Consider the following 14,330-nt stretch of genomic DNA (forward strand, 5'->3'; position numbering starts at 1 on the left):
TCACTGACAGTAGCACATTACACTTTTATCCAGTTACATGTATATTCACTGAAAATATATATATTTATATATATTTTTTTGTGAATCTGTTCCACTCTAACTTATTTCCACAGGGGCCAATTTATAAGATACCATAGATATTACCACTCTAGGGCGTCTGGTTGCATTCTGATTTACGCAAGCCTTGGGTGGTTGTACCCATCATGTCAAAGTGCCAACAGCCATGGGGATGAGGGTAAAATGAAGAATCTGTCATATTTGCCACGCCCCCTTCCTACATATAGCAGTTCCACTAGGAACATCCACCCATTATTCTAAGGGTCCACGGAACTCCAAGAAAACTCGGAAGTCAAATTATCTATTCTAATATCAATTCAGCCAATCATGCCGCAGCAGGAGAAACGCACAAAACCACGCAAATTACCAAATACCATATTGGTTAAAGATTGTGATCAAAGTGATTTGACCAGGGAATAATTTGAGCATGAGAAAACTGCTGATTCTCTGTGATTTTCATGCAAAACAATTCTGTAGAGTTTACAGAGAGTGTTGCGCAAAAGCACAAACACCCAGTGAGCGTCATCTCTGGGGACGAGAAATGCCTTGTACACGAGAGAGGTCAGGGGACAGTGGCCAGACTGGTTCCAGCTTCCAGGAAGGTGACAGTAATAGCCTGCATTACACCATAGGAATGCAGAACGTCAACCCTTGCAGAGGATGACCTATGGCAGGAGAAGTCCACACCGGTTCCCAGTTCTGTTAGGAAGCTGGGGGACACAGTGGGCACAGACTCACCAGCACCTGAAGACTGGAAAATGTTGCCTGGCCAAATACTTGAAAAAACAACACGAATCAGCTAAGACTGGAGGTGGTATAGTCATGATGTCGATGTCGACCGTGTCAACATTGATCATGGAGACAGCGATCAAATATCAGTGTTAGAATGTTGACAGCACTCCTGGTGGCCTACCAGCGATTTACCTGCTCCTGACGAGCCGGCTGCAGTGGCGTCTTCAGAGTTCCAGCAGGTCATGTGACTAGGACTTTGGGGTATTTACCCCCTATGTCTAGTTCTATCTCTCCCCTAGTGCTTAGCCCTAACATCAACCCCGAACCCCAACTTTAACCTTCCCCCACACCCAAAGCTACTCGCTCACAGCCTAACCCTAATGTCGACATTCTTTAACAACTGAGTGTCAACATAAACACTGTGGTGTTGTAATTTTGAATGTCGATAATGTCACATCCCCTGGCACCAAGGACCAAACATGTGACATAGCGATTATCCTTTTGGAAAAAAATACAAACCCTCTGACCCAGGGGAACGGTGTTTCATCACATCAGTGACAGTCAATATCTGCACCATCACCTGGGGGAAGGGCAGGAGACCTAGGCACACCGTACAGGTGACGTCCCTGGTTCCTAGCCATCTGTTAGGCCCTATTATAGTGTTCATTCTAACACCCGCCATCTTTGAAAACCCATGCAGTTCCTCTTCCCTGCCTGGGGTGTCACTGTCTGCTGTAGTGATTCTGTGTGGTCTGTATATCAGCACTGATATGCAAACCAGACCTGTGCTAGAAACACCACAGCAGACAGCGACACCCCAGGCAGGGATCAGGAACTGCATGGGTTTTGAAAGATAGCGAGTGCTAGAATATACACTACTATTATAATGAATATTGCTGTTCTGCGCAGGACGCCAATGCGCTTTTAAATAAACCTTTTGATATTGTAGTGCTAAATTGCTGCATCTAATATCTTAATTAAACCCAAATTGGCGTCTCCTCTTCTACATTTGCCGCAAAGCCTTAGTAGCATAGATGCAGGTACATGTAACAGGTTCCACCGTCTGACCACTGACAGCCATAAATAACAGTGCATGTCTCTTGTATAAACAAGGATGCCTTAACAGCAGAGTAATCACATTAATGCATAGCTCCTCCTAGGGGACGCACACAACACACTGTGTTGCAATGAAGGCAGATCATAGGATAATATTTATCAAACCATCAATTCAATAAAATTTAGAAATATTATTATTATAATACATACAGATATGTAATTACACCACCTGGCACCGGCACATCGGCCGCCTGTCTGATACAGTATACACAGACCACACTCAACAAGTCAGAGAGCAAATCACTTTACCGACAGCACAAACACACACACACACAACACACAACCCTCGGACAATCCTGTGCATCAATCATGTTTGCACTGTGTACACAATAGGATATTGGCAAACATATGCTCGCAAATGGGAACACACAGGAAAAGGTTGGGTGTAAGATAAATACAAAGTTACTGTAGCAAGCCAAACACTGATAAAAAGGGAAAGACATCCGACAGACCATTCCTGTCCTATGCATGGGATTATATTCTGAATGGAATGACAGTTTTGTTACGCCGGTTCTGGTTCTGTGCTGGAAGTACTGAATCAGCTACACAACATATACTGTAATGTGATAGGTATGGATGGATGGATGTGTCAATTCACAATGACTGACCTGTATGCAGAGGTTCGAGTCAGGCTCCAGTCTTCCTGTTGTGCTTTAGCAGAGTCTGGGATGGAAGAAGAGAGAGGATTGGAGAGGGAGAACCAGCCCCTGCCACATTGCCTACTCTCCTCCTACAGATACAGATGCAGTGATGTGTGATCCTCCTGACTAGGGATGTGCTGAACGTTACCCAGCAGCCATACACGCTATCTGTAGCTGAATTATTCCCCTTCCTCTCTGTAGGTCCCTTCACTTCCTCCACTGCCCCCTCCTCCAATTCACTCTATGCCTTCCTCACAGTGACAGCTTCCTCTTCTGTATACAGGGTCTCCATTCTCTATCACTGTACAGAGTGCCAGGGTTCTATGCTCTGTAATGGTAGTGTCTGTCTCTACAGGTCTCCACTATCCATCCAGACCCTGGGTCCAGAGTCTTCATTCTGTAACGGTACCTGATGTCCAGGGTCCTCACTCTCTAATGGTACCGCATGTCCAGAACCTTCACTCTCTAACGTTACCGCGTGTCCAGAGTCCTCGCTCTCTAATGGTACCGCGTGTCCAGGGTCCTCACTCTCTAATAGTACCGCGTATCCAGAACCTTCACTCTCTACCGGTACCGCGTGTCCAGGGTCCTCACTCTCTAATGGTACCACATGTCCAGAACCTTCACTCTCTAACGGTACCGCATGTCCAGGGTCCTCACTCTCTAACGGTACCGCGTGTCCAGGGTCCTCACTCTCTAATGGTACCGCGTGTCCAGAACCTTCACTCTCTAATGGTACCGCGCGTCCAGGGTCCTCACTCTCTAATGGTACCACATGTCCAGGGTCTTCACTCTCTAATGGTACCGCGTGTCCAGGGTCCTCACTCTCTAATGGTACCGCGTGTCCAGGGTCCTCACTCTCTAATGGTACCACATGTCCAGGGTCTTCACTCTCTAATGGTACCGCGTGTCCAGGGTCCTCACTCTCTAATGTTACCGCGTGTCCTGGGTCCTCACTCTCTAATGGTACCACATGTCCTGGGTCCTCACTCTCTAATGGTACCGCGTGTCCAGGGTCCTCACTCTCTAATGGTACCTCATGTCCTGGGTCCTCACTCTCTAATGGTACAGCGTGTCCAGGGTCCACACTCTCTAATGGTACTGTGGGTCCTCACTCTCTAATCGTACCGCGTGTCCAGGGTCCACACTCTCTAATGGTACCACGTGTCCTGGGTCCTCACTCTCTAATGGTACCTCATGTCCTGGGTCCTCACTCTCTAATGGTACCGTGTGTCCAGGGTCCACACTCTCTAATGGTTCCGCATGTCCAGGCTCTTTACTCTCTAATGGTACCCTGGGTCCAGAGTCTTCACTCTCTAATGGTAGCGCGTGTCTGTGGGTCCTCACTCTCTAATGGTACTGTGTGTCCTGGGTCCTCACTCTCTAATGGTACTGCATATCCTGGGTCCTCACTCTCTAATGGTACCGCGTGTCCTGGGTCATCACTCTCTAATGGTACTGTGGGTCCTCACTCTCTGATGGTACCATGTGTCCAGGATCTTCACTCTAATGGTACCACGTGTCCAGGATCTTCACTCTCTAATGGTACCACGTGTCCAGGATCTTCACTCTCTAATGGTACAGCGTGTCCAGGATCTTCACCCTCTAATGCAGGCATTCCCAACCACGGTCCTCAAGGCACACCAACAGTGCAGGTTTTGTAGATATCCAGGCTTGAGCACAGGTGACTTAATTAGTATCTGAGGGATTCTGATTAAACCATCTGTGCTGAAGCCTGGATATCACTAAAACCTGCACTGTTGGTGTGCCTTGAGGACCGTGGTTGGGAATGCCTGCTCTAATGGTACCGCGTGTCCAGGATCTTCACTCTCTAATCGTACCTGGTGTCCAGGATCTTCACCCTCTAATGGTACCGCGTGTTCAGTATCTTCTCTCTCTATTGGTGGCACCACGTGTCCAGGGTCCTCACTCTCTAATGGTACCGCGTGTCCAGTGTTTTCACTTTCAAATGGTGCATTGTCCAGGGTCTTTACTCTCGAATGGTACTGTTTGTCCAGGGTCCTTACTCTATGTGTACCACATGACCAGGGGTCTTCTATCTGTAATGGTACTATGTGTCCAGGGTCTTCCATCTAGAATGGTTCCACATATCCAGGGTCTTCACTCTCTTATGGTACCGCGTGTCCAGGGTCTTCACTCTCTTATGGCACCGAGTGTTCATAATCTTCACTCTCTTCAGGTAATGTATGGTATTGTGTATCCAGGGTCATGGGCTTCAACCTCCTGTCTACACTGATGTACCCCACACCTCCTCCAGCAGCCAGCTCACTGTCCATCCTTTCAGTACCCAAATCTGTAATGCTTCACCTACTACCCAACCACACAGTTCTACCGAGATCTATCCTAAGTGCCTCCCATCTTACTGTAGTCTCTCCTTACATCAGTCTTCATGCACTTCTATTGCCCCTCTCACAAGCTCCCAGAGGTGTCCTGCCCAATCCTGTTGTAACTAAAAACCCATAAATAACCCAGTACTAACTGGTAACGGGGGATGACCCCCGAAGAGCTGGGGAAAGTCCAAGTCCAACAGCTGCCCGCAGCAGGGGGGATGGGGGACAGGTGGAGGGGGGGCTATGAAAGGGGGCGATGAAGAGGGTAGTAGACACAGAAGAGATGATTTAGGGGATAGTAGAGGAGAGGGGGTAGATTTATGAAAGGAAAAGGGTAGAGGGGGCAATATGCACTGTGTAGGTGGGGGCAGATGAGGGATGTAGATGTAGAAGAGGAAATGGGGGGATAACAGAGGAGGGAGGGTGGGGGAGATTTATGGCAGAGGGAGATGCAGTGTATAGAGAGGTAATGCACAGCAGCAGGCACCAGGTGCAATGCCAAGAGATGGAGGTGGCAGAATGAAAGCAGGGAGAGGAGGGGAGGGGGCAGGGGAGGGGGGGACACTGGGAACGCTGTAGATGTAGAAGCTGGCTGGATGGAGATAGGGGTGATGGTGGTCAGAGAGGGGGGCGACCCCTGCACAGTGGAGGAACCTCAGATGCCCACTTCAGCCTGCAGCAGATGTAGCGGTACAGCAGCCAGGGAGGCAGGGAGGAGGAGTCAGGCACAGCTGCTGCATTGTGGGCAATGTAGTTCTCACCCTCCTCTCCGGGAGCCTGGCTCTGCTGCAAAGCATTGTGGTCCCTGCTGCTGCCGCTGCCTGATGTCTGCTGCTCCCCTGCTAATCCGTGTGATCTACTGCTCATCTTCCCCTGCCGGGGCTGTAATCCCTGCACTGTGATCCCGGCAGTCCCGATCTTTATCCTCTTTCCTCTGTGCTGCTCAGCCCATCATCCCCCTACCGGGGCTGTAATCCCTGCACTGTGATCCCGGCAGTCCCGATCTTTATCCTCTGTGCTGCTCAACCCATCATCCCCCTACCGGGGCTGTAATCCCTGCACTGTGATCCCGGCAGTCCCGATCTTTATCCTCTGTGCTGCTCAGCCCATCATCCCCCTACCGGGGCTGTAATCCCTGCACTGTGATCCCGGCAGTCCCGATCTTTATCCTCTTTCCTCTGTGCTGCTCAACCCATCATCCCCCTACCGGGGTTGTAATCCCTGCACTGTGATCCCGGCAGTCCCGATCTTTATCCTCTTTCCTCTGTGCTGCTCAACCCATCATCCCCCTACCGGGGTTGTAATCCCTGCACTGTGATCCCGGCAGTCCCGATCTTAATCCTCTATGCTGCTCAGCCCATCATCCCCCTACCGGGGCTGTAATCCCTGCACTGTGATCCCGGCAGTCCCGATCTTAATCCTCTATGCTGCTCAGCCCATCATCCCCCTACCGGGGCTGTGATCCCTGCGCTGTGATCCCGGCAGTCCTGATCTTTATACTCTGTGCTGTGATCCCTGCACTGTGATCCCGGCAGTCCCGATCTTTATCCTCTGTGCTGCTCAGCCCATCATCCCCCTACCGGGGCTGTGATCCCTGCGCTGTGATCCCGGCAGTCCCGATCTTTATCCTCTGTGCTGCTCAGCCCATCATCCCCCTACCGGGGCTGTGATCCCTGCGCTGTGATCCCGGCAGTCCCGATCTTTATACTCTGCTGCTCAGATCATTATCCCCTAACCGGGGCTGTGATCCCGGCAGTCCCGATCTTTATACTTTATGCTGCTCAGCCTATCATCCCCCTACCGGGGCTGTGATCCCTGCGCTGTGATCCCGGCAGTCCTGATCTTTATACTCTGTGCTGTGATCCCTGCACTGTGATCCCGGCAGTCCCGATCTTTATCCTCTGTGCTGCTCAGATCATCATCCCCCTACCGGGGCTGTGATCCCGGCAGTCCCGATCTTTATACTCTGTGCTACTCAGATCATTATTCCCCTACCGGGGCTGTGATCCCTGCACTGCGATCCCGGCAGTCCCGATCTTTATATTCTGTGCTGTTCAGCCCATCATCCCCCTACCGGGGCTGTGATCCCGGCAGTCCTGATCTTTATACTCTGTGCTGCTCAGATCATTATCCCCCTACCGAGGCTGTGATCCCGGCAGTCCCGATCTTTATACTCTGTGCTGCTCAGCCCATCATCACCCTATCGGGGCTGTAATCCCTGCACTGTGATCCCGGCAGTCCCGATCTTAATCCTCTATGCTGCTCAGCCCATCATCCCCCTACCGGGGCTGTGATCCCTGCGCTGTGATCCCGGCAGTCCTGATCTTTATACTCTGTGCTGTGATCCCTGCACTGTGATCCTGGTAGTCCCGATCTTTATCATCTGTGCTGCTCAGCCCATCATCCCCCTACCGGGGCTGTAATCCCTGCACTGTGATCCCGGCAGTCCCGATCTTTATCCTCTGTGCTGCTCAACCCATCATCCCCCTACCGGGGCTGTAATCCCTGCACTGTGATCCCGGCAGTCCCGATCTTTATCCTCTGTGCTGCTCAGCCCATCATCCCCCTACCGGCGCTGTAATTCCCTGCACTGTGATCCCGGCAGTCCCGATCTTTATCCTCTGTGCTGCTCAGCCCATCATCCCCCTACCGGGGCTGTAATCCCTGCACTGTGATCCCGGCAGTCCCGATCTTTATCCTCTGTGCTGCTCAGCCCATCATCCCCCTACCGGGGCTGTAATCCCTGCGCTGTGATCCCGGCAGTCCCGATCTTTATCCTCTATGCTGCTCAGCCCATCATCCCCCTACCGGGACTGTGATCCCTGTGCTGTGATCTCGGCAGTCCCGATCTTTTTTTTTTTTTATTCAGTATTTCTTTATTGAAAAAAAAATTTCCCATTAAAATTTGCATATATAACATTTACAATATATAAAACATAAGACACTTTTCAAACATCTTCATAGTTATAATATTCCAGCACACTTTTTTACATATACTTTCTTTCTGAAAATTCATCACAAATTAGCACCTTTTTTTTTTTTTTTTTATTTGATTTGTATCTAGGAATATCTATTACTTATATGCTTGCAATTACCCCCCCAACCCCACCCCGCATCCCTACCCTTATCCCTTGGGCTTTTTATAATTTGTATTGTAGATTAACGAATTGTTGGCAATATTTGTCCTTACATCCACACCGTATCTGATCCATGTTTTTTTTTTTTTTTTATATATATATATATATATTTTTTTTTTTTTTCAACTTTTATATTAAAGTGCAGTAGTATTTCGATTTCAACCATTTATCCCACTTCTTCAAAAATTTACTCAACTTATCCTTATTATTAAGGTACATGTGTTTTTCGTGTATAATAGTGTCATTTGTCAATTTAATCCATTCTGCTTTTTTCGGGCAATCTTTTGCCATCCATTTCCTTGCCATTAAAACCTTGACAAGTGTAATCAAACATTCAATCATATCACCCTCCAACCCTCTTGTGTGGTTCATTTTTATACCCAAAATACATAGCCTACAGTCTATATCTTGTTCCCTACAACCTATTTCTTTTAATATGGCTATTACCTCCTCCCAAAGTTTTTTTATTGCGTTGCATTGCCAGATCATATGAAAAAACGTTCCAGGGCTGTTCTTACATTTAGGGCATATGGCACTCCTGCTCACATCATATAGGTTGATTTGAACTGGAGTGACGTATGCCCGATGAGTAATGAAATACTGAATTTGTTGAAATTTTATGGACTTAGTAGCTCGGTTAAGTGATGATATTGCTTGGGCCCATTCCATGTCGGTGAATCTACCCATATCTTGCTCCCATTTAGATCTAATATTTTCTATCTGTGGGACGGCAGTCCCGATCTTTATCCTCTGTGCTGCTCAGCCCATCATCCCCCTACCGGGGGCTGTGATCCCTGCGCTGTGATCCCGGCAGTCCCGATCTTTATACTCTGTGCTGCTCAGATCATTATCCCCCTACCGAGGCTGTGATCCCTGTGCTGTGATCCCGGCAGTCCCGATCTTTATACTCTGTGCTGCTCAGATCATTATCCCCCTACCGAGGCTGTGATCCCGGCAGTCCCGATCTTTATACTCTGTGCTGCTCAGCCCATCATCCCCCTACCGGGGCTGTGATCCCTGCAGTCCCGATCTTTATTCTCTGTGCTGCGGGTGTGAATTGTTTGGTTTACAACAACTAGGTCGACAGACAGCAAGGTCGACATGGGTCTAGGTCGACAGGACATTAGGTCAACACAAACATTAGGTCGACATGGGCAAGGTCGACAGTCACGCAGACTCCAGTAACTGTTACATACATATCACACAGGACTCCAATAACTGTTACATACGTGTCACGCAGGACTCCAATAACTGTTACATAGGTGTCACACAGGACTCCAATAACTGTTACATATGTGTCACACAGGACTCCAATAACTGTTACATATGTGTCACGCAGACTCCAATAACTGTTACATACGTGTCACACACTACTCCAATAACTGTTACATATGTGTCACTCAGACTCCAATAACTGTTACATAGGTGTCACACAGGACTAAAATAACTGTTACATATGTGTCACGCAGACTCCAATAACTGTTACATATGTGTGACACAGGACTCCAATAACTGTTACATATGTGTCACACAGACTCCAATAACTGTTATATACGTGTCACAAAGGACTCCAATAAATGTTACATATGTGTCACGCAGACTCCAAAAACTGAGCATATGTGTCACGCAGGCTACAGTAAATGTTACATATGTGTCACACAGACTCCAATAACTGTTCCATATGTGTCCCACAGGACTCCAATAATTGTTACATATGTGTCACACAGACTCCAATAACTGTTACATACAGTATGTGTCACACAGACTCCAATAACTGAACATATGTGTCACGCAGACTCCAATAACTGTTACATATGTGTCACACAGACTCCAATAACTGAACATATGTATCACACAGGACTCCAATAAATGTTACATATGTGTAACGTAGACTCCAATAACTGAACATATGTTTCATGCAGGCTACAGTAAATGTTACATATGTGTCACACAGACTCCAATATCTGTTACATATGTGTCACACAGGACTCAAATAACTGTTACATATGTGTCATGCAGACTCCAATAACTGTTACATATGTGTGACACAGGACTCCAATAACTGTTACCTATGTGTCACTCAGAGTAATAACTGAACATATGTGTCACGTAGACTCCAATAACATTTACATATGTGTCACACAGACTCCAATAACTGAACATATGGGTCACGTAGACTCCAATAACTGTTACATATGTGTCACACAGACTCCAATAACTGAACATATGGGTCACACAGACTCCAATAACTGTTACATATGTGTCACGCAGACTCCAATAACTGAACATATGTGTCACGCAGACTCCAATAACTGAACATATGTGTCACGCAGACTCCAATAACTGTTACATATGTGTTACACAGACTCCAATAACTGTTACATATGTGTCACACAGACTCCAATAACTGAATATATGTGTCACGCAGACTCCAATAACTGTTACATAGGTGTCACACAGGACTAAAATAACTGTTACATATGTGTCACGCAGACTCCAATAACTGTTACATATGTGTGACACAGGACTCCAATAACTGTTACATATGTGTCACACAGACTCCAATAACTGTTATATACGTGTCACAAAGGACTCCAATAAATGTTACATATGTGTCACGCAGACTCCAAAAACTGAGCATATGTGTCACGCAGGCTACAGTAAATGTTACATATGTGTCACACAGACTCCAATAACTGTTCCATATGTGTCCCACAGGACTCCAATAATTGTTACATATGTGTCACACAGACTCCAATAACTGTTACATACAGTATGTGTCACACAGACTCCAATAACTGAACATATGTGTCACGCAGACTCCAATAACTGTTACATATGTGTCACACAGACTCCAATAACTGAACATATGTATCACACAGGACTCCAATAAATGTTACATATGTGTAACGTAGACTCCAATAACTGAACATATGTTTCATGCAGGCTACAGTAAATGTTACATATGTGTCACACAGACTCCAATATCTGTTACATATGTGTCACACAGGACTCAAATAACTGTTACATATGTGTCATGCAGACTCCAATAACTGTTACATATGTGTGACACAGGACTCCAATAACTGTTACCTATGTGTCACTCAGAGTAATAACTGAACATATGTGTCACGTAGACTCCAATAACTGTTACATATGTGTCACACAGACTCCAATAACTGAACATATGGGTCACGTAGACTCCAATAACTGTTACATATGTGTCACACAGACTCCAATAACTGAACATATGGGTCACACAGACTCCAATAACTGTTACATATGTGTCACACAGACTCCAATAACTGTTACATATGTGTCACACAGACTCCAATAACTGAACATATGTGTCACGCAGACTCCAATAACTGAACATATGTGTCACGCAGACTCCAATAACTGTTACATATGTGTTACACAGACTCCAATAACTGTTACATATGTGTCACACAGACTCCAATAACTGAACATATGTGTCACGCAGACTCCAATAACTGTTACATATGTGTTACACAGACTCCAATAACTGTTACATATGTGTCACGCAGACTCCAATAACTGTTACATATGTGTCACACAGACTCCAATAACTGTTTACATACAGTACGTGTCACACAGACTCCAATAACTGAACATATGTGTCACGCAGGCTACAGTAAATGTTACATATGTGTCACACAGACTCCAATATCTGTTACATATGTGTCACACAGGACTCCAATAACTGTTACATATGTGTCACGCAGACTCCAATAACTGTTACATATGTGTCACACAGGACTCCAATAACTGTTACATATGTGTCACGCAGACTCCAATAACTGAACATATGTGTCATGCAGGCTACAGTAAATGTTACATATGTGTCACTTAGACTCCAATAACTGTTACATATATGTCACACAGGACTCCAGCAACTGAGCATATGTGTCACACAGACTCCAATATCTGAACATATGTGTCACTTAGACTCCAATAACTGTTACATATATGTCACACAGGACTCCAGCAACTGAGCATATGTGTCACACAGACTCCAATAACTGAACATATGTGTCACACAGGACTCCAATAACTGTTATGTTGAGTTTTAGGAATCATATATCTCTCTTATCCCAATAATAATTATTGAGAGTGAAATATTATATAAAATATATTTATTATATCTTGTATTGATATAACATATATATTTGACATCTGCAATTATATTCTAATAGACTTTACAATACAATATGCAGAGTACTAGTCATCGGGTGGTATTCAATGAGAATACCTGCGAGGTGCAGGTATTCGCCACGTTCCGGAGCCGGCGGGCTCCGGTATTCAACGTGTCAGGGGCTCGCTGCCCCTGACTGGCGAATATGAGCTCCTGCGGCGTTTGCCGCAGGGAGCCTGAGGACGGTGCCAGGCAGAGAGATGGTAGTCTCTCTGCCTGCCCCAGAACTTTGTGGGGGGTAGGTGGGCTCCCCGGGTGCCAGGCAGCACAGGCTGCCCCCCGGGGGTGCCAGCAGGGGAGCATATATTCACTATACCCGATCGTAACGATCGGGTGCAGTGAATATATGAATATGTAATGAGCGGCTCGGCTCCGGCGCCCCCTGCTGGCTGCTGTGTAAAAAAAAAAAAAAAAAAAAAAATTTTTTTAAATTAAATATATATTCATGTGCTTACAGCACATGAATAAAAATAGCATGCCCCTCCTCAGAATAAAATTCCTGATTTTTTGACACCAAATGTAAAAAACAAAACACTTTATTTTAAAAGTTCACATTCCACTTCACCATAAAAAGATAGCGATTGCTACTCGGTGAATCATGGTGAAAAAAACCTTGAAATGTATTCGCCATGTGGTCATTGAATAGGGTGATTCACCGTTTTAGTCAGAAATTCGCCAAACAGCACAAATTCGCCATAAAAACATGGCGAATCAGGCTCATTGAATACCGCCCAGAATCTAATTCCCAAAATATAAGAGTTCAAGACTTGTAATTTTAGCTCAGAAAGTCTGATATTTATTTACAGGCAAAACAAACCATTACAGAATACATTAACACAGTAATTTATGTATATGCTATTATATATATATATATATATATATATATATATATATATATATATATCTTATATATTTGGCTACATCTGTCACTCAAAGTGTGTCTGAAGCTGTAACGCTGGGTGGAGCATCTGACTCACATGACTGACTCACATGACAGAGAACCAGCCCAGTGAGCCCACAGACAGTGCCAGACACCCTCTGCCTCTCCATGTTACACAGCAAAGACACAGCTACTAACCAGACACACCAGGTGAGCGCCCCACACCTCCATACCTCCCAACATGACCCTCTCCAGGAGGGACAGAATGCTCTGTTTGTGGACTTCCATCTTAATTTATGATTGTCATCACCTGTCATTTTAAACAGGGTAATTGATAAGAAAGGTGTTTAAGCACAGGTGATGGTAATCCATAAATTAAGAAGAAAGTCCAGAAACAGAGCAATGTGTCCCTCCTGGAGAGGGTCATGTTGGTTATGCACCTCCCTCCCTCAACCCCCCCCCCCCCCATTCATGGCATCCCCACGATTAAATGGCACATGCAAAACACTGACATGGCTATGGTCGACAATGAAAAAGGTTGACAAGATTTATTTTTCACTTTTTCAATGTTTTCATATTCATTCTCATGTGTCGACATGGACACCAATGAAGTGCCGCACTTATGTCAACATTTACATGTGTTGACCTTTCTGTGTTGATTTTCTCTTGTGGCGATTCGCGGCACCCCCCCTCCCGCGATTTGCAGCACACCGCCCGCAATTCGCGGCACCCCCGGTGACTCCCGCGATTCGCGGCCCCACCCCGTGACACCCCCCCCTCCTGCGATTCGCGGCACCCGCGACCCCCCCTCCCGCGATTCGCGCCAACCCCCTGGGCCCCCCCTCGCGAGGTTCACGGTGCCCCCCACGACCCACCCAACCGCGATTCCCCACCCCTGACCCCCCCTCCTGTCATTGCAGCAACCCCCCGCGACCCACCCTCCCGCGATTCACTGCAACCCCCCACGCCCCCCCCTCCCACGATTCGCAGCACCCACACCCCCCCCCCCGCAATTCATGGCATCCACCAACGACCCCTCCTCCCGTGATTCGCGGACACCCCTCACCTCCTCCCTCCCCACCCACCCCACCCCCCGCGCGCGATTCACGGCAACCCCAGGATTAAATGGCACATGCAGGGCTATGGTCGACAATGAAAAAGGTTGACATGAGTTTTTGAAGATTTATTTTTCTTTTTTTG

The 14,330-nt window shown here is 46.8% G+C and overlaps 1 protein-coding gene across 3 annotated transcripts in view; it reads right to left on the reverse strand.

Moving 5' to 3' along the window:
- The window catches only part of AGPAT1 (1-acylglycerol-3-phosphate O-acyltransferase 1), a 48,263-nt gene extending 42,644 nt beyond the window's left edge, over positions 1-5,619 (reverse strand). For 2 of the 3 annotated variants that reach the window (XM_083160135.1, XM_083160137.1), the window contains exons 1-2: positions 5,047-5,619; positions 2,514-2,568 (exon numbers count right to left, since the gene is read on the reverse strand). The gene's annotated coding sequence lies outside the window, so the exon portion shown is untranslated. Of the gene's footprint in view, positions 1-2,513; positions 2,751-5,046 lie in introns of those variants that run through there. The other variant, XM_083160136.1, reaches the window with a different exon arrangement.
- Between the last annotated feature and the right edge of the window lie 8,711 nt (positions 5,620-14,330).

This window comes from Crinia signifera, chromosome 9, assembly GCF_055691185.1.
Source record: "Crinia signifera chromosome 9, ASM5569118v1, whole genome shotgun sequence".
NCBI lineage: Eukaryota > Metazoa > Chordata > Amphibia > Anura > Myobatrachidae > Crinia > Crinia signifera.